This window comes from Eriocheir sinensis, chromosome 42 (genome assembly GCF_024679095.1).
Source record: "Eriocheir sinensis breed Jianghai 21 chromosome 42, ASM2467909v1, whole genome shotgun sequence".
Classification (NCBI taxonomy): domain Eukaryota; kingdom Metazoa; phylum Arthropoda; class Malacostraca; order Decapoda; family Varunidae; genus Eriocheir; species Eriocheir sinensis.
In genome coordinates, this window is record NC_066550.1 from 1,543,700 (window position 1) to 1,571,558 (window position 27,859).

General features: G+C 45.7%; 2 protein-coding genes across 2 annotated transcripts in view; one reads left to right on the top strand and one right to left on the bottom strand.

Moving 5' to 3' along the window:
• LOC127009806 (uncharacterized) overlaps positions 1 to 27,859 on the bottom strand; it is a 161,584-nt gene that overhangs the window by 81,188 nt on the left and 52,537 nt on the right. The window lies entirely within an intron of this gene.
• The window catches only part of LOC127010188 (uncharacterized), a 39,113-nt gene continuing 33,521 nt past the window's right edge, over positions 22,268 to 27,859 (top strand). Inside the window, exon 1 of the mRNA XM_050884064.1 lies at positions 22,268 to 22,337. The gene's annotated coding sequence lies outside the window, so the exon portion shown is untranslated. The remainder of the gene's footprint in view (positions 22,338 to 27,859) is intronic.

Here is a 27,859-nt window from a genome sequence, read left to right on the forward strand (position 1 = left end):
TGAGAGTCCTCGCCAGTCTCGTCCCTCAGCGCCCGGCAGTCCGCACAGAAGCGCTGCGTGCCGTCCTTCTTCATATCCAGGACGACTGCTGAGGGCCACGGACTGTCTGTCCGCTCCATCACCCCCTGCACCGCCAGCTCGTTGACGGCGCGCTGCAATTCCTCCCGCCTGGCCGGCACGACACGTCGGGGCGGGCTCCTGGTGGGCGCACTATTTCCCGTGCTGATGTTGTGATTCAACAACCCCGTGCAGCCCAGCAGGTCCAATCCATCCCCGCTGAACACGTCCGCGCACCGAGCCAGGGTGTGGCACACCTTCGTCTGCGCCCCCGTCAGGTGAGCGGCGCTCCGGTGCGCCGAATCCTCCAGGAAGTCGGGCAGCGGCCTCACAGCGGCCGACTCCGCGCTCCCCGACGCTTCCTCTTGTTGTTCCACCTCTTCACAGGTGCCCAGCTTGGCACCAGCGGGTACTTTCCGAGCCTCGTCGGAGGAGTTAGCCACCAGCACCGTGACTGACTCCTCCCCCGCTCCTTCGAGACTCCGTCCGGCTGCCACACCACCAGGCAGCTGCAGGCCCTCCGTGGACTCCACCGTGCCTTCCGCTGGCATCGCGTCCGACCGGCAACACAGGACCCTAGCCTCCGTCCCCGGGGCAAGGTGCAGTCGCTCCGCCGCGACTACCTCTGCACAGCCGACCTTCGGAAGCAAAGGCGCCTGTCCGCGCAGCCTCTCCAGCTCCCGTCCAAGGTCGGCACAGGCCTCGCCCTGCGGCAGGTAGTCGAGGCCCAGCACGCACGGCTCGTCTCGATCGGCGACGTCCATCGGCCGGCGCTCCACAGCGCTGCCTACGCCGATACGAGCCTCCACTGGGCCCTCAGACTGCACGCAGTGCCCCGTGACGCCACACAGCCTCTGTGGCGCGTCCTGGAGTCGCGTAGCGGCCAGCATGTCAGGCCGCCCCAAGGTCCTCTCGGCGCTCCCCACCAAGCGGCCGGGCCCGTCCACTGAGCCCCGTAGCGCTGTCGTCAGCAGCAGCGCCTTTTCATCCTCGCCCCAGCCCTGGGCAGCAGCTGGCATCTTGAACTGGGCCTCCCATGCCAACTTCCCGTCGTGCTCCGCTGGCTTAAGCCTCCCTGAGCACGGTGAGGCCGAGGGGCCGCAGAGAGGAGCGGGCGGACCACGTGGGCTGCAAGCCGGCCGGCATGGCGGAGAGGGAGGCGGTGAGAGAGGCAACGAGGCAGAGTTAATGGGTCCGACTCCAGCACCAGCTGGACCCAAGGGAGCGGCTCCGATGGCTCCCCAGCCTCCTGCAGCCTCCACCGGCTCCGCCACGACGCCACCAGGCTTCAGGGGCCCTTGCCAGGGGCCCCACGCGGAGCCCTGCCAGTCCGCCACCCAGGCGTCCGTCGCCAGCACACGTGACGCTTCTTGTTCCTCCCCGCACCACGTTGCCACCTCTCGCTGCTGCCATGGGAGAGAGAGTGTACTACGTGACCTGCGAGCCGGCTGGCATGGAGGAGAGGAAGGGGGTGAGGGAGGCAACGAGGCGGGGGCTCCCCAACCTCCTGCGGTAGCTACTGGTTCCGCCACGACGCTACCAGGCTCCAGGAGTCCTTGCCAGGAGCCCCAGATAGGCCCCTGCAGGACCGCCGCCCCGGCGCTTCCTGCCAGAACTGAGCCTTCTTCCTCCGCGTGCGACGGTGCCACCTCTCGCAGCTGCGTCTCCGCCTCCCTCAGGCCTCGGACCTCGCCTTCCTGGGTCCGCACCTCCTCCAGCCGTTCACTCCTCGCGCTGTCGCAGCCCTGGTCGGTGTACTGCTGGGTTTCCACCTTCAGCGACGAGAAACAGCTCTGGAGGATATAGGCAAGATGCCGTGCCTGCTCGTCTGCCCTCTCTTCTGCCCTCTGAGCCTGCTCGCGTGCCCTCTCGTCTGCCCTCTCTTCTGCCCTCTGAGCCTGCTCGCGTGCCCTCTCGTCTGCCCTCTGATCCAAATCCTGCCTCATACTGGCCAGCATGGCAGCGAACAATTCCATCTGGCCCGGCTTCACCTCACCCGGGTCAGCCTCGGCCTTGCCCGTCTCCTCACCCTCGCGGCGACCATTGGGGGACGCCATGACACTCGGCGCGCTTCACTGTTCACTTATCCCCACTCCTTTGACACCAAGTGTTACGCCACCCCCCCTACCACACACCATACACGGGCAGGCAGGTGGCGTGATCCCCAGAACAGCCACACGGGCACCAGTCACTCACAGCGGCCCACATCGAACACCGAGGGGAGGAGGGGACGAGGCAGGGCACAAAGGATACACGTTCAACACTAAGTTCTAGTTTAATGACAGGTTCCTCACACAGTACAGCAACTTTCAAGGGCACAGAACAGTTAGTTAATCAGGCACAGTACAGGGGCACGGCAGTCACGCACACACGGATGCACACAGCTCGCGAGCGGAGCAGCTCAACACTCTCTCAAGCCCAGACACCCGTCTTCTCCACTACAACTCCTCAGCCACCCTTGCTCCCCCACTGCTCGACTCAGCACTTCCTGCCCGGCGGCCCGGCGGCCCCGGGCCCCCTCTGTCTCTCTTGTCCCAACAAGTAGAGTTGCACCATGCTCAGCTAACATTGCAACATGCTACAATTTCATCACATTACACATACAATCATTCACATACAGCACATTCGTAACAATATATATATATATATATATATATATATATATATATATATATATATATATATATATATATATATATATATATATACGGACAAAAATACTCCCCGTAAGATATTTATGTCTGTGCTAGTGAATCCTGCAGTAATTTTTTTAGTTTCCCCTCGGACTAACTTTCCATCGTCAACTCAACTATTCTCTCTACTGTCACGTCCTCTGATTATAAAATATTGATCTGCATTCGTTTTTTTCTTATTAATCTTCAGGCGTTGATTCTCTCTCTCTCTCTCTCTCTCTCTCTCTCTCTCTCTCTCTCTCTCTCTCTCTGACGTTCCAGAGCCATTGTTTTCTCTAAGTTAGGCTAGGTAAGTTTCCATAATACCAATATAAATTCAACCTTGATTATTCTCTTAAGTTCCCCCTCGAACTAACTTTTAATCGCGAACTCAACTATTTTCTGCAGAGCAGAGGCGAATCGGCTGATTTCACTACCATTTCAATAATATAACATATTTCCAACATTCTTAAGGTGTTCTGTAAGCACCTATAACATACCTGTTGGGCGCAGTTTGGAGCTGGAGTGGCCATAGCTGATAAAAAACAATGGACACAACACTGGTACTGACGTCTGCTGTACTCCGCTTCAGCCTGATGACGTCACGAGCTAATGGTGGCTTCTCCCCGTGAGATGAGAAGAATTTGAGATATCTCTCCAATATCCAGTCAACTAGCGATTTATAGGACGTAATATGTGCACTACGTTATCATTGGTACGTGGCACAATGCATTTCTAAGCTCTTCCCAGAACCGGAAACATGGCCATTGAGCCTGGGCATCTATGTCCCTCAGATTTCTTCGCTATTATATGTTGTAAGATCGTTCTGTTGACATGTATGGGAAAATTAACGCTTTCTGTATCTACATATCGAAGGAAAACGCAAAATTCGCGCTAGTAAATCAGAAATTCCATAGAGATGTTATCATGGAGGAACTCATCACGAAAGGTGTGAAAGGGAGACTTTTAGGGTGGATCAGGGAGTATTTGTACAACAGACGGGCTAGGGTATGGTTCCAGGGTGCAGTATCAACTGATGAGTCCTTTGACCTAGGCACCCCTCAAGGTGGAGTCCTCAGCCCCATGTTATTCAATATCCTTATGGATAAGATTGCCCGGCACTCCTTTCCTCGGGGCACTGAAATTGTCATTTATGCCGACGACATCCTCATTCAGTGTGATTCCCCTGGAACCCTGACCACAGCCCTGCAGCACCTTGAGGACCTTTGTATACATATGGGTCTGATCGTCAATGCCTCAAAAACTAAATATCAGACAAGTCTCAAAATATGTCGTTCACCGAGCTTTAATACTGTCGTCGCCTTAGGCCGAGTACAATGTTATAAGTATTTAGGAGTGCAACTTAGTTTTAAGAAGTATACCCATTGCGTTGACTATGTACGCAATCTCTGTCTACATCGCCTTGCCCCGTTACGTGTATTAGCAAACAGGGGTCTTGGAGCAGGAATTCCCATTCTTAGGATGTTCTATCTCTCTGTCATTCGGTCTCTGATTGATTATGCTGCACCAGTTCTGGTGCGTTGTAGCCCCTCTCAACTGAAGCCCTTGGAGCTCATACAAAATGAGGCAATGCGGATTATTCTGGGTTGTCCCAGGACGGCAAAGCTTGAAGTCCTCCGAGCTGAGTTGGAACTGCCCAGTGTTGTCTGCAGAATTCAGGAAATTACTTGCCGCACAGTCTGCCGCATGATTTGTCACGGGGACACTCAGCTTAGGCAGGCTCTTGGTAACTTTCAGCCCACCCCTAACATTCCAGCCAAATCGTACCTTAGAAAGCTCCACAAGCTCTTATCTGACCTTGGTGTCCTTGAACCGTGTCTTGCCCTCCTTAGCAGCCCTTGTTAACCCTCTTGGAAACCTCATAGAGTCAGTGTTGATATAAAAAAAATTAGATAAACCTAAAGATTCTTAGCTTCCTCAAGTCCTGCAGGACCATTTTCTGACCAAATTGTCTGCATATCCCTGCACCCAGGCTGTCCATGTGTTTTGTGATGGATCTGTCAATGGCACCAAGACTGGTTGTGGATTATTTATTAAGGACTATGCCACCCCCTCTGAATACACTGACACTGAGGTTTCTAAGAGGCTTCCTGATCATCTGTCTTCCACAAGGGCAGAACTCTATGCCATATATGAAGCCCTCCATATCACTGTAGCTCTCGGGAAAGATGTGTACCTGTTTGTTGATAGTCAATGTGCCTTGTATGCTCTTCTGTCCTCCTCCCCTTCTGACTGTGATATAGTCAATAAGTGCCTTAGTGCCCTTAGCCTGCTGGAGCGCTGTGGTGCTACTGCACACTTCATCTGGGTGCCCTCACATGTTGGGCTGCCCCATAATGAAAAGGCAGACAGACTTGCTCGTGCTGCCTCTGATGATCTCAATGTACACCCAGGTGTTGAATACACCTATAATTATGTTAAGAATAGACTAAGATCCCTTGTTAGTGAGTCTGTTACTAATCAGCTTGCCTTGAGGTGTCAGGATGGTAGTCCCTCCAGCATTCACCATGCCCAGGTATCAAGTATCTGCACCCACACTTATGGTAATGTTATGCCGGACGTGTTACTTGGGTTCCGTGTCGCCGTCAGGAGACTCCGTGGGAGGGAGATATGTAAATACTTTGCACAGCTTCTGTAGTTTAATATTCTTCCTTAGTAGTACACTTCACTCTGACTCTTCACTGGCCACTAGCTTACTATGACTGGGGCTGGACTCTCTCGCTCCGTCATGATACCCGACAATCTAAGTTGGTCCCGGGTACCCGACTGGCTGCTTGGTACTCTTACTCCCCGGGTATCCGCCTGTTCCTATGGGCCACACAAACAAACTAACAAAACTAACAAAAGTCAGGCTGATAAAAAAGAAAAGCTAACGGTAGAAGTCGGCAGCGGAATAAGACAGGGATGCATGGGCTCGACGACATTGCTCAAATTAGTTACATATAAAATAATACATCAGTTGGAAAAGGTGAACAAAGGGTACAGAGATGAGAACTTTAGCATAACATCACTCTTCTTTGCGGACGATGGAATGTTACTTGCAAGTAGTGTAGAAGATGCAAAAGAGGTGATAGAACAAGTATTGGCATCAGGGAGGGAATGTGGCCTAGAAATTAATAAGCAAAAAAGCAATATTATTATATTTAATATATAAGTGTGTTCAAATTTTTTTTATTTGAATTCAGATTATTGGTTATTCTCCAATGTTTGTTAGTTGCTTTGTCAGGTAAAGGTCCAGTTTAACTCCAGCACCTTCATTTTGGTCTATTTTCTTTCAAACCTTCACAAAACCCTTTGTATACATATAATACATTAGTAAAAAGTGGCGGACAATTAAAACATTCCGGCAAGTAGATTGTGCTGCATGTCCTAAAGAAAATAAATAAAAACCGCGCGTGGTGAACCTGGTCTCACATGCGTGGGCTAATCGCTAACCAAGGGTACCATCGCAAACCAAGGGTACCATCGCTAACCAAGGGTACCATCGCTAACCAAGGGTACCATCGCTAACCAAGGGTACCATCGCTAACCAAGCGTACCATCGCAAACCAAGGGTACCATCGCTAACCAAGGTTACCATCGCAAACCAAGGGTACCATCGCTAACCGAGGGTACCATCGCTAACCAAGGGTACCATTGCTAACCAAGGGTACCATCGCAAACCAAGGGTACCATCGCAAACCAAGGGTACCATCGCTAACCAAGGGTACCATCGCAAACCAAGGGTACCATCACTAACCAAGGGTACCATCGCTAACCAAGGGTACGATCGCTAACCAAGGGTACCATCACTAACCAAGGGTACCATCGCTAACCAAGGGTACCATCGCAAACCAAGGGTACCATCGCTAACCAAGGGTACCATCGCTAACCAAGGGTACCACCGCAAACCAAGGGTACCATCACTAACCAAGGGTACCATCGCTAACTAAGGGTACCATCGCTAACCAAGGGTACCATCGCAAACCAAGTGTACCATCGCTAACCAAGGGTACCATCGCTAACCAAGGGTACCATTGCTAACCAAGGGTACCATCACTAACCAAGCATACCATCACTAACCAAGCGTACCATTGCTAACCACCCTAAAACAGCCCCAAGCCATGACTCAAGGTCATCTGGGGCTCGGGCTGAAAGGGGCCGGAGCCCCAGATGCCCTTGAGTCATGGCTCGGGGCTGGTTAGCAATGGTACGCTTGGTTAGTGATCAGCCCATGCATGTGAGACCAGGTCCACCACGCGTGGAATTTTTTTTTTTAGAACATACAGCCCAACGGCTGCCGTGCTGAGGGCCTAAACCCTCTGCGAGCTATTTTGCGGCGGTGGCGGCACCACCGTAAATGTTACGTATCATAAGGCAGCGTTTTGGTAAGTTAGGAAAGTTCGTAGTATATACGTAGTATATACGTATCATACGTCCCCTCCTAAAATACCGATGTTGTATTTAGGTAGTGTTTGGTTGCGTCACTATAATACGTTTCCTAAACATAACTTAGACATAATTGTAATTCGTGTTACATCTACGAATACACTACGTAATGGTTTTACGTCATGATGATGGTGATGGTGATGGGGACGTGGTAAAAAGGTAGTAGAAACTTTAGAAAACGTATTAATGGACGTCGTCATAAGGTTGCAGAAAGGTCGTGAGTTACGTTGTGAAATACGTTGTAAGGATGTACCTGGGAGTCCACACAATTACGTAAAAGTTACAAAACCGCTACCTTTATACAACGTAGTAAATACATAATTGTGTTAGCTGGGAATATGCTCCCCACCTAAAAGAACCGATTTCCCCCTTTTTCTACTTTTAAGTACTTGATCCTTCATATTATGGTTCAGGGACATGTATTTCGTTCTTTAACTATGATATGGAGGCGTATTATCATATTTTGGAGGCGTGGAGTCAATCTCCACAATTACCTTCAATTACTGGCAACACAAACCCTTGAAGCAGATTTGAAATGCGGTTAAGGGTGAAATTCGGCAATTTGGGTGAAAATTGTCGAAATTTTCAAACTTCGTTTATGGCGTCGTCACTCTTCACCCAACCGGGGTGACTGGTTGCCAGGCGCATAACGCCGTGTAAAGCGGATTTAAATGGCTGGACATTTAAATGCCTTCGCTGCGGACACACCCTCTTATCCACTAAGCTTTGTTTTCCTTGTATTTTTTTCGTTTTTTCTGCTTTTTTCGGAATTTTTCTGATTGATGGCGGTGTACGATACTTTGGGTCTGTCTGGTGAGGAGTGGGAGCAGTTGGGGCGTGCCTCATGGCCTTGGGCTCAGTGCGTGAAATAAGACGGGAGTGGATGTATTTACTCTCTTCACGTCATTCACTATCTTCCATGGTGATGACTTTTGTGCGTTTGTTTTGTCGTACCGACTATAGTAAGTGACAATGCCACGTACGAGTGCAAAAAGAAAGACACCAGGATAGCAAAAAAGAACTATGAGATCAAAGTAGCAAATGAGGCGAAAAGTAATCCTAAGGGCTTCTTTCAGATGTATAGAACAAAAACACGGGAGAAAATTGGACCGCTGAAATCAAACACAGGGGAGCTAGTAGAAAATTACGAAAATATGAGCACATTGTTGAACGACTACTTCCTTTCAGTATTCACACAGGAGGATCGAACGACTATACCGGAAAGAGTTCAGGTGTACGAGGGCGGGGATGGCGATAAATTGAGGGATATAATCATTACCAGGCAAGTAGTTCAGGATGAGATAGATAAGCTTAAGAAGAACAAGTCGCCAGGTCCTGACGGGATATTTCCGAGGGTATTAAAGGAGCTAGGTGATATAATCAGTGACCCACTAACCGACATCTTTAAGATGTCGGTTAATACTGGCTATGTGCCGAGCCTATGGAAAGTAGCTAATGTGACGCCGATTTTTAAAAGGGGGACAGGTCAGTTGCTTCAAACTATCGCCCAATTAGCTTAACATCGGTTATAGGAAGATGCTGGAGTCCATAATAGCCAGGAACATTCGGGAGCATTTAGAGAAACATAGCTTAATTCACGACTCGCAGCATGGGTTCACAAAAGGTAGGTCATGCCTCACCAATCTCTTGTCGTTCTACAATAAAGTATTTGAGGCCGTTGACAGAGATGAAAATTATGATGTAATCTATCTTGATTTTAGTAAAGCGTTTGACAAAGTTCCTCACCAACGACTGTTGCTTAAATTACAGGCTCACGGAGTAGAGGGTAAAGTTTTGAACTGGGTCAAGGCGTGGCTTAGCAATAGGAAGCAAAGAGTGCAAATCAATGGTAAAAGATCTGACTGGGGATGTGTTACGAGTGGGGTCCCACAAGGTTCGGTATTAGGTCCACTTTTGTTTATTATTTATATCAATGACTTAGACACAGGAATTAGTAGTGATGTTAGTAAATTTGCAGATGATACCAAGATCGGTAGAGTAATTGAGTCGGATCAGGACGCTAGTATTCTCCAAGGTGAACTCAACAGATTATATGACTGGGCGGATAAATGGCAGATGGAGTTCAATGTAGGGAAGTGCAGTATTCTGAGTGTAGGTAGGAACAACCCCTCACATAACTATTGCTTAAATGACACTCTCATAAGTAGGTCTGGGTGCGAGAGGGATTTAGGGGTCTTAGTGAGCTCTGATCTCCGTCCAAGGGCACAATGCATTCAAGCTAGAAATCGAGCTAATAGGGTACTGGGATTTATTTCAAGGAGCGTAAGCAACAGAAGCCCGAAGTCTTCCTCAAACTATATTTAGCATTAGTTAGACCTCATCTTGACTATGCGGTTCAGTTCTGGTCACCCTACTATAGAATGGATATCAAAATGTTAGAATCGGTGCAGAGGAGGATGACTAAGATGATTCAGGGGTTGAGAAACTTGCCATACGAGGAAAGACTCAAACAGTTAAACTTGCATTCTCTAGAAAGGCGAAGGGTGCGTGGAGACATGATCGAGGTTTATAAATGGATGAAGGGCTTTAATAAGGGAGACATTCATAAGGTTTTGTTGGTAAGAGAACCGGGTAGGACACGAAGTAATGGGTTTAAACTGGATAAATTCAGATTCAACAGGGACATAGGCAAAAATTGGTTTACTAATAGGGTGGTGGATGAGTGGAATAGGCTTAGCAGTCATGTGGTGAGTGCCAATACAATTGTCACATTCAAAAATAGACTAGATAAATTCATGGACAGCGATATTAGGTGGGGTTAGATACACGGGAGCTTAGGGTCAAAGGAGCTGCCTCGTACAGGCCTACCGGCCTCTTGCAGACTCCTGCGTTCTTATGTTCTTATGTTCTTATGAAGCAGGCCGCCAGAATATATTGAAAAGGTGGAAGAAATGTGACGATACGCATCAGCCACCCTCCCAGGAGGGTGTCAGAGAGTTCACAGCATATACGCCACGGAAAGCAGTAAAGAAGTCAAAGAAGAAAAGCAAGACAACACCTGGCCCTGATTACCAGCCTGGTAATTTCTAAACAAACTGTCCTGGCAACAATGAGGTGGGGTGGGCTCCACTGAGACCCAGTGAATATGTTATTTTCATTTTAGATATATATAATATATCAAAAATATGTTATATAACCTAATATGATTATAACACAGGACCAGGAGCCTTGGTTTCTTTAGAGGTCTACCAGGCAAGGGAGAACTCACCTTCCGTAGGGGCTATACAGGTGACATAAACGTGATGTAAACATGGCCTGAACTACCTAAACAACCACTACCAACCTTCCAGGAATGGCCGAAGAGTTATATAAGTAAATATTTGGATTTGGTGCATGTTGGAGTGATTGTTATGGGGTATTGAAGTTGTTCACACAAAAATGCGTTTTTCTCAAAACTTGTTTTTGGCACACATAATGTTTAATAACTCTGTCAGTAATTGACCAATTTTAGAAATTCAAGTATCAAAATGATCACCACACTTGTGTTTAGTAAACGTACTATTATCACGCATTAATTTCCTCAAATAAATTTATGACAAATTTATATAACTCGAATTTTTGACAAAATAAAAAGGTAACATTTTGCGGTGTAATAAATTTGTTGTAACTTCAGCTAGGTGTACGAAAATAGTACCATAGGTACTTTATTATGTATATTATCTGTGATCAAAAGGAAATTGCCATACTATTCATAGTTTTGAAGTTATTACGTAATTTTGAATGTCTCGTCAATTCCAAACATAACGCACTGCACAAAAACTACGGCAGCTTTCTTTACCATATTACTGGTATAGAAGCACTGCATATTAATACACATTGTGTAAAAATATTATTCACCTAGGTGAGAAAATAAAGGTAGGAGGACCCAAAAACCGATATCAGTGCCAAGCGGCCGAATTTCCCCCTTAATCAGGATTCACGTGTTCGAACAGCTCGGGCAGGAGGTTCGAGAGCCTGCATTTGCACTAGAACCCACAGTACTCTCTAGGGCGCGACATTGGACGGATCACAGGTAGCAAGTGGTTTTGCTTGTGTCAGTGATAAACAATGAAGATACACCTTGTTTGGTTCCATGGACTCTGCTAGCAGGACAGAAACCTTGCGATGAGGTGACAACCTACTAGAACCAGTGGCAGCGAGAGGGCATGAGTGTGGTGTAGGCGGTTCATGTGGACACAGCTGGCCCCCGGCGCCACGCCAGACCAGTGAGGCGAGCATCGTTTGGTGGGTTCACTACGCTTCTCTCCCAAAACAAGCTTGGCCTCCAGTGGGAATGCTTGGTTTCCGTATGGGGAACACTAAATATGTCTCAAACACTTATTCTAGTGGTCGTGTGAGGAAAGATCCCTAAATGTAGAGAATTTCCCTAGATCTAGGGTATTTTTCTCCCCCCCCCCCCCACACACACACACTCAAAACTATGTGATTGCAACGGAGTTCGTGTCCCCCACCCGAAATCCCGCATTCCCATAGGTCCCCAAGCTTGTTTTGGGGGTGAGGGGGGATTATGGGCAAACTCTAGAATTTTACCCCCGTGTTTTCAAATGTCCTCGTATATACCATTACCAAGACGAACATGTTGAAATTTATGGTAGAGATTTTCTTCATGCATCCCTCCTTCTCTTGGAGTAAAGTATTTGTTTCTGGCAGATTTAGATGTGTTTTGAATTATTCAGGCAATTGTTTTCACGTTAATTACTGTAGTCAGTGTCACGAGAGTTGGCAGGGACAATCCTTCAGGGATGGATTAGCAGACTTGGCACCCTTGCCCCGGTGACTCTTGCTCTTGCTGTACAGGGACCCGTTGAGAGTCATGCCTTAATGCCGGCACAACCTGTAAAAGAAAAAAAAAAAAAAGAGAAGCAGTATCCATCAATACCTTCTTATTCCCTATTTCTTACACACCACATCTTTTCCGGAAAACTCTTCATGGCTTCTATAATTCTCTCATTTGCTTCACCACTTAGTCCCAGCAGCAGCAGCATCCATTCCCTCTATGTTCTTGCAATCCTTCCATTCACATCCCAGCCCATCTCACTCAGTGCCACCCTCATCATCTCCGTCCTTTCTCTCTGATACCTCCCACACACCACTGTGACACCAGTATCACATGCGCCACAGTTTCATCCACACCCCTGTCACACATCTGACACACTTTGCTGCGGGACTCAGACCACCTGTAATTTCTTGCATTCACATTCATACACTGCGCTCGAGCTTGGAAGAGAAGATCACCATCCAGGCTTCCATCATGCCAGCTGACACACTGCGGGGCTTCCTTTTCCCTGTACCACTCCAAAGTACTCTTTCGCTCCATCGCATGTTTCCACCTCCTCAGACCGTCACCTTTCACTGCACTGTATGTCTCTCTCTTCCACTTTCTCACATCCCATTGTAGACCTTCACTGTTCCTGTCAGTCACCTTCCATTCAAAGAATCGCCTCCCTTCCTCCCTGCTCACCCACCTGACTCGCATACCACTGTCACCAACCATTCTCATGCAGTTCTTAATCCATTTGCTCTCATGCACACTCCACAAGTAAACCTTCCGTGCCAGTCTTACATCATCCATTCGTTCTAGTCTAACTTTGTGTCTAAGGGTAGCCTTCCTATGTCTTTCCCTGAAAGTACCCCACCCCATATCACCCCTCAAAGCTTCCACCGCAGCATACCTTGGCAGGGGCGGATCCAGAAAATCAATTTTGGGGGGGGCCTGATTGTAAAATTTCATAAGTTAGCGACAGCCTCAAAACAGTAAAGACCAATGGATAGTGATGGCGGTTTTTTGCTTAAAATCCGCTCCTCTCGAGCAATCAATTTATGTATGACAAGTGAATTTTTCTTGTGTGCATATATATATATATATATATATATATATATATATATATATATATATATATATATATATATATATATATATATATATATATATATATATATATATATATATATATATATATATATATATATATATATATATATATATATATATATATATATATATATATATATATATATATATATATATATATATATATATATATATATATATATATATATATATATATATATATATATATATATATATATATATATATATATATATATATATATATATATATATATATATATATATATATATATATATATATATATATATATATATATATATATATATATATATATATATATATATATATATATATATATATATATTTGGCTTTATATCTTTCACTGACCATCCTGGTGAACAAGCCTACAACTTTGCTATCCTCAACGACCTAGAGCAGTTGGTCCAGCACCTACACGTATTCCTGACCGTCTTGGAGATCGGCCCAACATTCTAGACCTCTTCCTTACCTCAAACCCTTCTGCTTATTCTGTCAAACTGTTCTCTCCGTTGGGCTCCTCCGATCACAATCTTATTTCTGCATCCTGTCCTATCGCTCCTGTACACCCTCTGGACCCACCGAAGGGGCGATGCTTCCGGCATTTTGCTTCAGCTTGGTGGGACGACCTGAGGATGTACTTTTCCAATTTCCCGTGGAATGATTATTGCTTCCAGGATAGAGACCCTCTGTGTGTGCTCAGCGCATCACAGAGGTGATTGTCTCAGGAATGGAGGCATACATTCCTCGTTCTTTCTCTACTCCTCACGCAAAAAGCCTTGGTTTAATCACGCTTGTTCTCGTGCTGTCAATGATAGAGAGGTAGCTCACAAAAGGTACCAGAGCCTTCAAACTAATGCTAATTATGAACTTTACATTTCTGCCTGAAATCGTGCCAAATCTATTCTCCGACTAACCAAAATTCTTTCATTAATAGAAAATGTCAAAACCTTGCTTTCTCTAACTCTTCCCGTGACTTCTGGCATCTAGCCAAAAACATCTCCTCCAACTTCACTTCTTCATCTTTCCCTCCACTCCTCAGTCCTGACGGCAACACTGCCGTCTCATCTATCTCTAAGGCTGAACTCTTCTCTCAAACTTTTTCTAAAAACTCCACTCTGGACGATTCTGGGAATATTCCTCCTACTCATCCCCCCTCTGACTCCTTTATGCCTGTTATAAAGATTCTTCAAATGATGTTTTCTATGCCCTCTGGCCTCAATCCTCAGAAGGCTTATGGACCTGATGGAGTGCCTCCTATTGTCCTTAAAACTGTGCCTCCGTGCTGTCACCCTGCCTGGTCAAACTCTTTCGCCTCTGCCTGTCAACATCTACCTTTCCTTCTTGCTGGAAGTATGCCTTCATACAGCCTGTACCTAAGAAGGGTGACCGCTCCAATCCCTCAAACTACCGTCCTATTGCTTTACTTTCTTGTCTATCTAAAGCTTTTGAATCAATCCTTAACCGGAAGATTCAAAAGCACCTTTCCACTTCTGACCTTCTATCTGATCGCCAGTATGGGTTCCGCAAGGGCGTTCTACTGGTGATCTCCTAGCCTTCTTAACTGACTCTTGGTCATCCTCTCTTAGCCGTTTCGGTGAAACTTTTGCTATTGCGCTGGACATATCAAAAGCTTTTGATAGGGTCTGGCACAAATCTTTGCTTTCAAAACTACCCTCCTACGGTTTCTATCCTTCTCTCTGTACCTTTATCTCCAGTTTCCTTTCTGACCGTTCTATTTCTGCCGTGGTAGACGGTCACTGTTCTTCTCCTAAATCTATTAACAGTGGTGTCCCACAGGGTTCTGTCCTATCTCCCACTCTTTTTCTGTTGTTCATTGATGATCTTCTTTCCAAAACGAACTGTCCTATCCATTCCTACGCCGATGATTCCACTCTGCATTATTCAACTTCTTTTAATAGAAGACCCACCCTTCAGGAACTTAACGACTCAAGGCTGGAGACTGCAGAACGCTTAGCCTCAGACCTTACTATTATTTCCGATTGGGGCAAGAAGAACCTGGTGTCCTTCAACGCCTCAAAACACAGTTTCTCCACCTATCCACTCGACACAATCTTCCAAACAACTATCCCCTATTCTTTGACAACACCCAGCTATCACCTTCCTCAACACTAAACATTCTCGGTCTATCCTTAACTCAAAATCTCAACTGGAAACTTCATATCTCATCTCTTACTAAATCAGCTTCCTCGAGGCTGGGCGTTTTGTACCGTCTCCGCCAGTTCTTCTCCCCTGCACAGTTGCTGTCCATATACATGGGCCTTGTCCGCCCTCGTATGGAGTATGCATCTCATGTGTGGGGGACCTCCACTCACACAGCTCTTCTGGACAGAGTGGAGGCTAAGGCTCTTCGTCTCATCAGCTCTCCTCCTCATACTGATAGTCTTCTACCTCTTAAATTCCGCCGCAATGTTGCCTCTCTTTCTATCTTCTATCGATATTTCCACGCTGACTGCTCTTCTGAACTTGCTAACTGCATGCCTCCCCCCTGCGGCCCTGCTGCACTCGACTTTCTACTCATGCTCATCCCTATACTGTCCAAACCCCTTATGCAAGAGTTAACCAGCATCTTCACTCTTTCATCCCTCACGCTGGTAAACTCTGGAACAATCTTCCTTCATCTGTATTTCCTCCTGCCTACGACTTAAACTCTTTCAAGAGGAGGGTATCAGGACACCTCTCCTCCCGAAACTGACCTATCTTTCGGCCACCTCTTTGGATTCTTTTTAGGTGCAGTGAGTAGCGGGCTTTTTTTTTTTATTAATGTTTGCTTTTGTGTGCCCTTGAACGGTCTCCATTGCTGTAAAAAAAAATAAAAAAAAAAAATATATATATATATATATATATATATATATATATATATATATATATATATATATATATATATAATATATATATATATATATATATATATATATATATATATATATATATATATATATATATATATATATATATATATATATATATATATATATATATATATATATATATATATATATATATATATATATATATATATACGGAACTCTTCCTGCTGCAGGAGCTCCCTGGCACTCCTGCTCTGGTCCACCAGTCCCAGGAGCCTGTCCTGCAGCTGCTGCTGCCGCTCGCCCCAGCCTGCCAGGGTCATCTGGTACTGGTCCAGCTGCGACTGAGCCTCCCGGCAGGCGGAGATGGCGGCCACAACTGTGGCCTCCTGTTCCTGCAGGAAGGAACACATTTTCTAGGAGAGACCCGCCGCCTCCTTCTTGCCACCCGCCCCTGCTGCTGCTCCTTCCCCGGCACTGGGTGGCGGCGAGGCTGCTGCTGCTGGTACCACCTCAGCGTCTCTCATCATTCTTATGAGGGCCTCAACAGCATAGCAGACAGGAAACTGCCCTCCCTCGGGCACAGCGTGGCTGACGCGGCACTCTGGGCAGGCAACACGGCCCTGCCTCCTCAGTGATCTATGCACAGCGTGCAGGCAGTGTGACTACAGGGCAGGGTGCGCGGCCGATACACTGTGCCATCAAAGCCTGTCAGGCACACTGGACACTCCTCAGGGCTGCCGCCAGTGTTCATGTTCTTCCTCGCCCGTCTCCGCCGTGCCTTCCTGCCGCCCTTCCCTGCAGCCTCCATGACGCTGGTGGTGGTGGTGGTGGTGAGGGGCTGTGATGGTCTGACAGACTCTTCGCCGTGGCAGTGTTCCGTGAGGTGGTCACGGGCGTGGTGGGTGGGCATTCTCCTTTCGGGCGGCACGGCTTTGTCTGGGAGTGGAAGTCGCTGAGTGCTGCTCACGACTATCAGTGTATTGATAGTTTCCAAGGAGATAATTAGTGTGTTGATAGTGTCCAAGGAGACTATCATTATAGCCTTGGTGCTTCTGTGCTGTTGTTGCGAGGCAGCGAGGGGGGGAGGAGGGGAGGGGTAGAAGCACAAGCCTGTTATTCCTACAAGTTTTTCGTAAGTGTTTAGAAATCACAGATTTTCCTCATAGCTTCGTTATAGAGACACTTGACTTACCAGTAGTATTTATGAAACGGGGAAACGCAGGAAAGAAAAAAATAGAATATTTATATTTCTCACATAAACAATCGTCACATGCTCATGTTGTTCTTTCATAGTTCCATAAATTGAATGTAATATTATAAGATGCTAAAGATGTATGTATTATGATGTAAATTATAAATAAAAAATAAGTTTAATGAAGCTGTTGGCTCTCGCCGGGTGTGGACGTGCCTTCCCTCTCTCCTTCCTCCCTTCCTCACCCATCCCATCATAAAGCTAAGTGAATACACACACACATAACACTTTTTACTTAAGTGCATACTGTTTTAATTTGTTTTTAGGTTTTTAATACTTTTAATCTAGTTCAACTGGAAACATATCTCTTCTCTTACTAAATCAGCTTCCTCGATCTTCACTCTTTCATCCCTCACGCTGGTAAACTCTGGAACAATTTTCCTTCATCTGTATTTCCTCCTGCCTACGACTCGAACCCTTTCAAGAGGAGGGTATCAGGACACCTCTCCTCCCGAAATAGACCTATCTTTCGGCCACTCCTCTAACTCTTTATAGGAGCAGTGATTAACGGCCTTTTTTTCACATTTGTTACCTTTTTTATGCCCTTGAGCTGACTCCTCTGCTGTAAAAAAAAAGTTTTTTACCTTTATTTAATTTTATTATTTTAACATTTTAATTGATAATGGCCACTACTCATAAGTGCCGAACGAGGCTGTTGCAGTTCACAAACCGGTACAATGACACTAGGAAACTGCCGACAACGCAACACCGTACACACTCGCGGAAGGTAAGACACGAAAACCGTTATTCCTCCATAAACAGCGCCTTCCTGATCACCACATTTATACACATTGCACTTATACTACACTCACTAACACATTCGAAGACACAAACAACAAAACTGCATCAGTCACAAACAAGCACTCACACACAACAATCGTTTTCGCGCACCGTGGTTCAGTGTTTCAATCGGCACACCAACAACGAAACAAAGGTACACAAACGACACACCATCCTACTCTTGCTGCTTCTATGTGGTGACACAGGCGCTATGGTCAACCCTGGCCCTTACTGCCCCAAGTACCCTTGCCAACTTTGTAGCAAGGCGGTGAGGTGGGGACAGAGGGCCATCCAGTGTCATTCGTGTCGTGATAGATCCGAGCATGCTGGCTGGTACCACCTCAGCTGTATCGGGTCTTTCACGCCGACTTACGCTGGATTGGTTGACAATAGCGTCTCGTGGATCTGCATTAGATGCGGCGTACCTAATTTCTCATCTTCATTCTTCTCAGCTGATCCTATTCCACTTTTAAATTCCTTCGACACGCTATATCATCAAAGCACAGACAACCCTGGCACACAACACCTCCTTTTGAACCCCAAACACTCAACACCTCACACTTCTCATAACTCGGCTCCATTTTTCACACCTAGTCCCATCCAAGATCAAGAGAATAGACCAGCAGGTCTTTTCACGCGTAGGTTTTGACGTCAGCCGCAATATGATAGAGAGCAGGCGGAGAATAATAAGGAAAACGAGAGATATTTCATGGGATACTGAAACATTTTCAGTTTTCGTGTGTGTGTGTGTGTGTGTGTGTGTGTGTGTGTGTGTGTGTGTGTCACTCTCACTCACTCTCATACTCTCTCACACGCACACTCACACTTGCATACGCACACACTCACTTACTTGGACATTCACTCACTCACACTCACTCACACTCATACTCACACTCACACTCATACTCACACTCACACTCACACACTCACACTCACACTCATACTCACACTCACACTCACACTCACACACTCACACTCACACTCATACTCACACTCACACTTACTCACACTTTCACACTCTGACACTCACATACTCACACTTACACTCACACACACACACACACACACTCACACTCACACTTTCACACTCTGACACTCACTCACACTCACACTCACACTATCACACTCACACTCTCACACTAAGGCCCGTATGCTTAAACACGAAATGTGTCACTTCACAAAAGTGTTACCGGTACACTCCACATGTGGCTTACACAAATTTTTCGTATGCTTAAAGCTGCAAATTGTGTCGCGTGACACTTTCAGAATTGTGTACTAAAATTTGTGAAACGCGGCAAAGTTGGTACCTCTGTTTGTGTTTGTTTACATCTCTCTGACTTTCCACGTGTTTCCCTGATCTGTCTGAAAATCTCTGAATAATGGATAAAGCCAGTTATTCGACCAAAAGAGAGCAAAACTTGTTGCTCGAATTATATGAAGCCAGGAAAGACATTCTGGGAGACAAAAAGACCGAGTTTTCCATGAAAGGAAAGCTGAAGAAGGCAGAGGCTTGGCAGTCTATTGCAACAGAATACAACGCTGCTGGACTTGGACCCCAGAAGAATATTGCCCAGCTGAAGCGGATGTGGCAACACATGAAAGGAAGGTGAGTACTTTTCGGTAATGCTGTAGTTCAGCTTAACACGTCAGAAAGAAGGAATATCACCCCTAGAGTATACTCAGGAGACATATTATTGTTGGCCAGGGTTGGTTTGATTAAATAAAGTGATTTAAATTGATTTGAATCAGAGTAGAGAAATCATGATTTAAATAAAAAATAAATATATTGATTTAAAATGATTTAAGTGCTATATCAAGAGTAAGGGGTGTTCTCTTAAGGCGGTGTCACACTAGCACTTTTTCCGTCGATTAATGCGATTTCCGTCGATTTTTCATCGTTCCGCATGAACTTATCGCATGAATTTGTCAGACGATCAGGATCGTTTCCGCCTGCAAATTTCCGCCTTTATTTACATTTCCAAGACCAAGACCGAGACTTTCCGCGGCCTGGGGAGAAATCCCGAGCCACCTGTGACATCAAGATCAAGATCAAGTGGCTTCAACCTGTCTCAAACGCTCTCCTGCAGTGACAGCCTTCCTCATCCTGGTGTCACTTCTGGCAATAAGAGGTGTCACTAACTCCAGAAGTCTGTATTACTGGCTCTTATCCAATCTGATCCAATTCTTCAGAGTCTCATGATCCTCTAAACTCAGCTCTTTTAACAGCCTGTGGTACACACTTTCTCTTTCCCGACGAGCCAACCATGAGCGCATCTATGCACGCTTTTTGGCTTGTTTAGCTCGTCTAAGTCTCACAATACACAGTTTTAGGTTCAGAGCAGCGTATCTTTGCCGCAGCGTGGACTCCATGTTTGTTTACATTCCTTGGTCTGTGCCGACGGAAAGTTTCAGACGAAACACCGTTTGTGTGTGACAGGCCGCAGCCAAGATATCGACGATTTTCAGAAAAACGACGGAAAAAGTTGACGGAAAAAGTGCTAGTGTGACACCGCCTTACTGAATCATGCTGAGTTAGATTAGGTTAGGTACCTGAGGTTTATTAAGTTAAATATGAATTGGTTTGGTAATGTTAGGTCAGGTTAGATTTGTTAGGTTGGGTTTATGCTCGAGGTTTGTTGTGGACTTGTTGTCTTGTATTTTGGTGAGAAGACTCACGGTGTTTAAACGGATGTTCGCGCTGTCACTTTTTTCCATAAAAGTATTTAACATTACGTTTGTACCCTCCACATACTGATTGACTCATATATATCTGCAATCAAAGGCTGTATTGCAACGTGCAACGCAAATTTTTGAAAATTCTGAAATGTGCAACGCAGAGTGGACAGGGGGCGGATTCTGAAACGAAGTTACGGCGTCGTATCTGCTTGAGGCGCCGCAAGTCCGGCCGTAGCGCTTCCGCTGGTATACGCAAAACACCGGCGCGGCCATTTTGAGGAGAGTTGCGGCGCCGCAGGTTAAGGCGGGTGTGGGCCGCCCTAAGTGAGTTACGGCCTCCTCTCCCTGCACGCCTTCGCTGCTACGAGTGGAACATACAGCCTTCATACAGGTATGAAGTGCACATAAACGATGTTTACGTAGTTATACTACTTACTGGGCGGTTCACTTTCCGATATACATTTGTTCCAATAATGTACACAGCTGAGGGGCGAATATGTGTAGCACAAGGCTGCGTGACACAAATGTGTAATCTATTTTGCCTTCAAGCATACAGTTTTGATGTGTAATGCACTTTTTCCTTTACACATTTGTCTAAGCATACGGCCATTACAATCATGTGGTAACGTTTTCTCCCAATAACGTATTTGAGGCCCCGAGATGTAACGCCACCAAAACCTTGATAGAGGAGAAAACCTACCCCTCTACTACTACTACTACTATACTACTACTACTACTACTACTACTACTACTACTACTACTACTACTACTACTACTACTACTACTACTACTACGTGAAACTGTAGGAAAACATCACAACATGATCGCGCTTGAACAGGCTGAACACTAAAGTCTTATAAACGTTCTTGTATCTGTAATTTTTTTTCCTCGTATTCGGGTGAAGGTGAACTGAAATTCACGTCTTTTACACCAATTAGAATATACTAGCATTTCACCGTGCATATAAAAATGACGATATTATTCCTAATTACGCCCTTGAGAAAGGTTCAAGGGAGGTGTGGAGGTCCCTTGGAAATGCTGGGTTTTCCATCGAGAATGATATTGACTTAACATAAAAATGTGACTTGAAATCGTTATGAAATGATATAGATTACATTATACCATACGCGTATGTGCCCCCCCCCCCCCCTCTCTCTCTCTCTCTCTCTCCGCGTGGGTATTTTTCCATTTTTTTCATTATACTACTTTTTTCTAGATTTTCAGGGGGGCAAGTGCCCCCTCTTGCCCCCACGTGCGGGCGCCCAAGGGTACAGCAGATCTCGTGTGTGAGGGGTGTGGCAGGGTGTGGCGCATGTCGTGCTGGAGTGTGTCAAGTGTGGCAGAGAGAACGAGGATGACGCAGGGGTTTGTGACGAGATGGGACGTGGAGTGGACGTGTTTGCTGGGAGGAGTGGAAGATCGAGTTGCTGAGTGGAGGCACGAATGGACGAGTGATGGAAGCAGTGAAAGAGTTCTGGGAAAGAATTTAGCGTACAGAATGTAGGGAACAGTATTTTGTCCCATGTACGCAGGATTGTGTCTGTTCTGTAGTAGGTTTTGTTTCTTTTCACAGGAGCTGCCGTTACAAAGGCCTGACGGGCGAGTCACCTGTGACATCAAGATCAAGGAGAAAGCTCCAAAGGGGCAGCTGTGACCTGACGGGCCTTGGCAGTGTTTCTCGCGGAGGAGGAGCCCCGCGGCGCCCAGGGTGAGTGTGCGGGTGGCGGGGGGGAGGGGAGGGCCAATGTGTGGACGGTAGGGATGGGCAAAGTATGGGATTTTGGGTAATCGCGGGTACGGGTACCCGACCTGGCCTACCCGAGATACCCGGGACCAGTACCCGGGTATATACCCGATATCCATTAGAAACAAATAGCCGCCAGCGCGCGGTGATCCCGGGACCAAAGTTGAGACGATTACTGAGAGGGTGTGTCGGGGTGAGTATGTCAGCGCGATGCTTACCCGGGAGGCCGAGACACCCGGGACACTGCCGAGAGTGTGTGCCTCTAATAAGTAGGGACGGGTAGCGATCGTGTGAGACTTAACTGGCTGTACAGTGTGTATGTACCTACTAGTGGATAGCATATTAACACCAGGAATAAAGATCATTTTCCTAAGGTTATTTATATCTTATTCCACTTAAGTTACATCATTTTTTTTCAAGAATAAAGAACATAATTTAAGTGGGAGCCGTTACAAGGTTACTGTACAATGTTCCCAGATTGTCGTACTCTGCCTCTTATGTTTGATGATTTCTAATCCAAAAACGGCTTTCATCACCCAAATAACTGCATTCCTATATGGTTATCCTTAAAATGGTTAATTATTGGTGCTTCTTGGCAATAGTTATGGGGCAGAAACCGGTAAATATGCGGCTCTTGAGTACGATAGTCTGGCAACAATGCACTGGTATGCACATCCGTACTCTTTACCCGATTATTCTCCTTATAATAGTATTACAGAAAATACCCGTCATGATACCCGACAATCTAAGTTGGTCCCGGGTACCCGACTGGCTACTTGGTACTCTTACTCCCTGGGTATCCGCCTGTTCCTACGGGCCACACAAACAAACTAACAAAACTAACAAAAGTCAGGCTGATAAAAAAGAAAAGCTAACGGTAGAAGTCGGCAGCGGAATAAGACAGGGATGCATGGGCTCGACGACATTGTTCAAAGTAGTTACATATAAAATTATACATTAGTTGGAAAAGGTGAACAAAGGGTACAGAGATGAGAACTTTAGCATAACATCACTCTTCTTTGCGGACGATGGAATGTTACTTGCAAGTAGTGTAGAAGATGCAAAAGAGGTGATAGAACAAGTATTGGCATCAGGGAGGGAATGTGGCCTAGAAATTAATAAGCAAAAAAGCAATATTATTATATTTAATATATAAGTGTGTTCAAATTTTTTTTATTTGAATTCAGATTATTGGTTATTCTCCAATGTTTGTTAGTTGCTTTGTCAGGTAAAGGTCCAGTTTAACTCCAGCACCTTCATTTTGGTCTATTTTCTTTCAAACCTTCACAAAACCCTTTGTATACATATAATACATTAGTAAAAAGTGGCGGACACCTAAAACATTCCGGCAAGTAGGTTGTGCTGCATGTCCTAAAGAAAATAAATAAAAACTGCGCGTGGTGAACCTGGTCTCACATGCGTGGGCAAATCGCTAACCAAGGGTACCATCGCAAACCAAGGGTACCATCGCTAACCAAGGGTACCATCGCAAACCAAGGGTACCATCGCTAACCAAGGGTACCATTGCTAACCAAGGGTACCATCGCAAACCAAGGGTACCATCGCTAACCAAGGGTACCATCGCTAACCAAGGGTACCATCGCTAACCAAGGGTACCATTGCTAATCAAGGGTACCATCGCTAACCAAGGGTATCGCTAATTGTTATTGCTAACCACCCTAAAACAGCCCAAGCCATGACTGAAGGTCATCTGGGGCTCGGGCTGAAAGGGCCGGAGCCCCGGATGCCCTTGAGTCATGGCTCGGGGCTGTTTTAGGGTGGTTAGCAATGGTACGCTTGGTTAGTGATTAGCCCATGCATGTGAGACCAGGTCCACCACACGTGGAATTTTTTTTTTTAGAACATGCAGCCCAACGGCTGCCGTGCTGAGGGCCTAAACCCTCTGCGAACTATTTTGCGGTGGTGGCGGCACCACCATAAATGTTACGTATCATAAGGCAGCGTTTTGGTAAGTTAGGAAAGTTCGTAGTATATACGTAGTATATACGTATCATACGTCCCCTCCTAAAATACCGATGTTGTATTTAGGTAGTGTTTGGTTGCGTCACTATAATACGTTTCCTAAACATAACTTAGACATTATTGTAATTCGTGTTACATCTACGAATACACTACGTAATGGTTTTACGTCATGATGATGGTGATGGTGATGGGGACGTGGTAAAAAGGTAGTAGAAACTTTAGAAAACGTATTAATGGACGTCGTCATAAGGTTGCAGAAAGGTCGTGAGTTACGTTGTGAAATACGTTGTAAGGATGTACCTGGGAGTCCACACAATTACGTAAAAGTTACAAAACCGCTACCTTTATACAACGTAGTAAATACATAATTGTGTTAGCTGGGAATATGCTCCCCACCTAAAAGAACCGATTTCCCCCTTTTTCTACTTTTAAGTACTTGATCCTTCATATTATGGTTCAGGGACATGTATTTCGTTCTTTAACTATGATATGGAGGTGTATTATCGTATTTTGGAGGCATGAAGTCAATCTCCACAATTACCTTCAATTACTGGCAACACGAACCCTTGAAGCAGATTTGAAATGCGGTTAATCAGGATTCACGTGTTCGAACAGCTCGGGCAGGAGGTTCGAGAGCCTGCATTTGCACTAGAACCCACAGTACTCTCTAGGGCGCGACATTGGACGGATCACGGGTAGCAAGTGGTTTTGCTTGTGTCAGTGATAAACAATGAAGATACACCTTGTTTGGTTCCATGGACTCTGCTAGCAGGACAGAAACCTTGTGATGAGGTGACAACCTACTAGAACCAGTGGTAGCGAGAGGGCATGAGTGTGGTATAGGCGGTTCATGTGGACGCAGCTGGCCCCCGGCGCCACGCCAGACCAGTGGGGCGAGCATCGTTTGGTGGGTTCACTACGCTTCTCTCCCAAAACAAGCTTGGCCTCCAGTGGGAATGCTTGGTTTCCGTATGGGGAACACTAAATTTGTCGCAAACACTCATTCTAGTGGTCATGTGAGAAAAGATCCCTAAATGTAGAGAATTTCCCTAGATCTAGGGTATTTGCCCCCCCCCCCCCCCCACACACACTCACATTCAAAACTATGCGATTATGACAGTTCGTGTCCCCCACCCGAAATCCCGCATTCCCACAGGTCCCCAAGCTTGTTTTGGGGGTGAGGGGGGATTATGGGCAAACTCTAGAATTTTACCCCCGTGTTTTCAAATGTCCTCGTATATACCATCACCAAGGTGGACATGTTGAAATTTATGGTAGAGACTTTCTTCATGCATCCCTCCTTCTCTTGGAGTAAAGTATTTGTTTCTGGCAGATTAAGATGTGTTTTGAATTATTCAGGCAATTGTTTTCACGTTAATTACTGTAGTCAGTGTCACGAGAGTTGGCAGGGACAATCCTTCAGGGATGGATTAGCAGACTTGGCACCCTTGCCGGGGTGACTCTTGCTCTTGCTGTACAGGGACCCGTTGAGAGTCATGCCTTAATGCCGGCACAACCTGTAAAAGAAAAAAAAAAAAAAAAGAAGCAGTATCCATCAATACCTTCTTATTCCGCATACCACTGTCACCAACCATTCTCATGCAGTTCTTAATCCATTAACTCTCATGCACACTCCACAAGTAAACCTTCCGTGCCAATCTTGCATCATCCATTCGTTCTAGTCTAGCTTTGTATCTAAGGGTAGCCTTCCTATGTCTTTCCCTGAAAGTACTCCACCCCATATCACCCCTCAAAGCTTCCACCGCAGCATACCTTGGCAGGGGCGGATCCAGAAAATCAATTTTGGGGGGGGCCTGATTGTAAAATTTCATAAGTTAGCGACAGCCTCAAAACAGTAAAGACCAATGGATAGTGATGGCGGTTTTTTGCTTAAAATCCGCTCCTCTCGAGCAATCAATTTATGTATGACAAGTGAATTTTTCTTGTGTGCATATAGTATACATACATATATATATATATATATATATATATATATATATATATATATATATAGATATATATATATATATATATATATATATATATATATATACATACATACATACATACATACATACATACATATATATATATATATATATATATATATATATATATATATATATATATATATATATATATATATATATATATATATATATATATATGAAGTGCAAAGGCAAATCTGAACATGTAGAAATCATCACCATACAAGCATTCTAAGAAAGCTAAACGTTTATTTCGATATGTAAGCAGCAAGGGTGATCATAATACAGGTCATATATAAATTACAAACCTAACCTTTACAAAAAAGAGTTAATATGCAAAATTAGACACAGCTGAAGATAAAGAGGAATTCTTATAGGGCTTCTTTTACATGGGATTGAGGTAACACATTTGCAAAGATTGGCTGATCTAAAGAAATAAATTTACAAATTCCCAAGTATTCAACAAGTGCCTCACTAAGCAGAGAGTAGTCGGCATTTTTTTTCACCGAATTTGCTTACCACTCTCAACTGAAATGGGGATATCATAGTGGACACAGAGGAGGGCAAGTCCGTTCAGGCGCTCTTGGCCGACGGTACTCCTCAGATAGATTTTCAGACATTTCACTGCTGAGAAAGACCTCTCGGCTTCCGCGTTGGAGACTGGAAGCGTCAACAGAGTTTTCAAGAGAATGGCAAGATTAGGGAACATTCTGGTGCTGGCGTGTGCCTGGGCTTCTTTGATAGTTTGGAAGACCGGAACAGATAATGCCCAGCGCTCCACTTCCGCCTTCACGAGTGTCAGGGATTTGATGTCGACCTCGTAGAGCTTCGCCGCTTGAAGCACAGCCGCAACATTCGTTTCGGGGCCTTTGAGGAGTTGCTTGAGCTGAAGTGCGACAGTCACTGTGTCGTCGCCGAACCGACTCTTCAACTCAGCCAAGACGTGGTCCTTGAACGGAATGTACACCGCCCGGTAGTAGATACATCTCAGCATTCTCGCACGGAACATTTGATCGCTGGGTCTGTCGTCCACAGAGTCGTGGCACAAGGATGGTGTCACGCGATGACCCCACCTCGACCAAAAGCTCTTCCGCTTTCAGGAACACGTCGTGGAAATGATCCTCCGCATCTGCTCTGAACTTGGCAAAAATGGTCTCAATGCCACGAATCATGGCATAGGCTGACACCAGGTCGCCATCTTTTCTCTGAAGAGTTCGGCTCGGCTCGAGAGTATGCGCCAATATACACTCCATTACAACCAGTCCAACGAGAAAGCGGGGAACACGTATGGCGTTGAGAAGGTGCCCAGCGGTGGCGTCAAGTTCTTCCTCGAGAAAAACAGCGATGACAGGCAGAAATTCAACAAAAACCAGCACTGCGTCATGCCTCTCAATCCACCTGGTGGGGCACAGGCGAACAAGCTTTACGCGCTTGGCACATATTCAAAGAATGAACGAAGTTGTACACCTCGGTCAGTGTTTGAAGAGCGATCTTCACTTCCCTGACGTCACACGC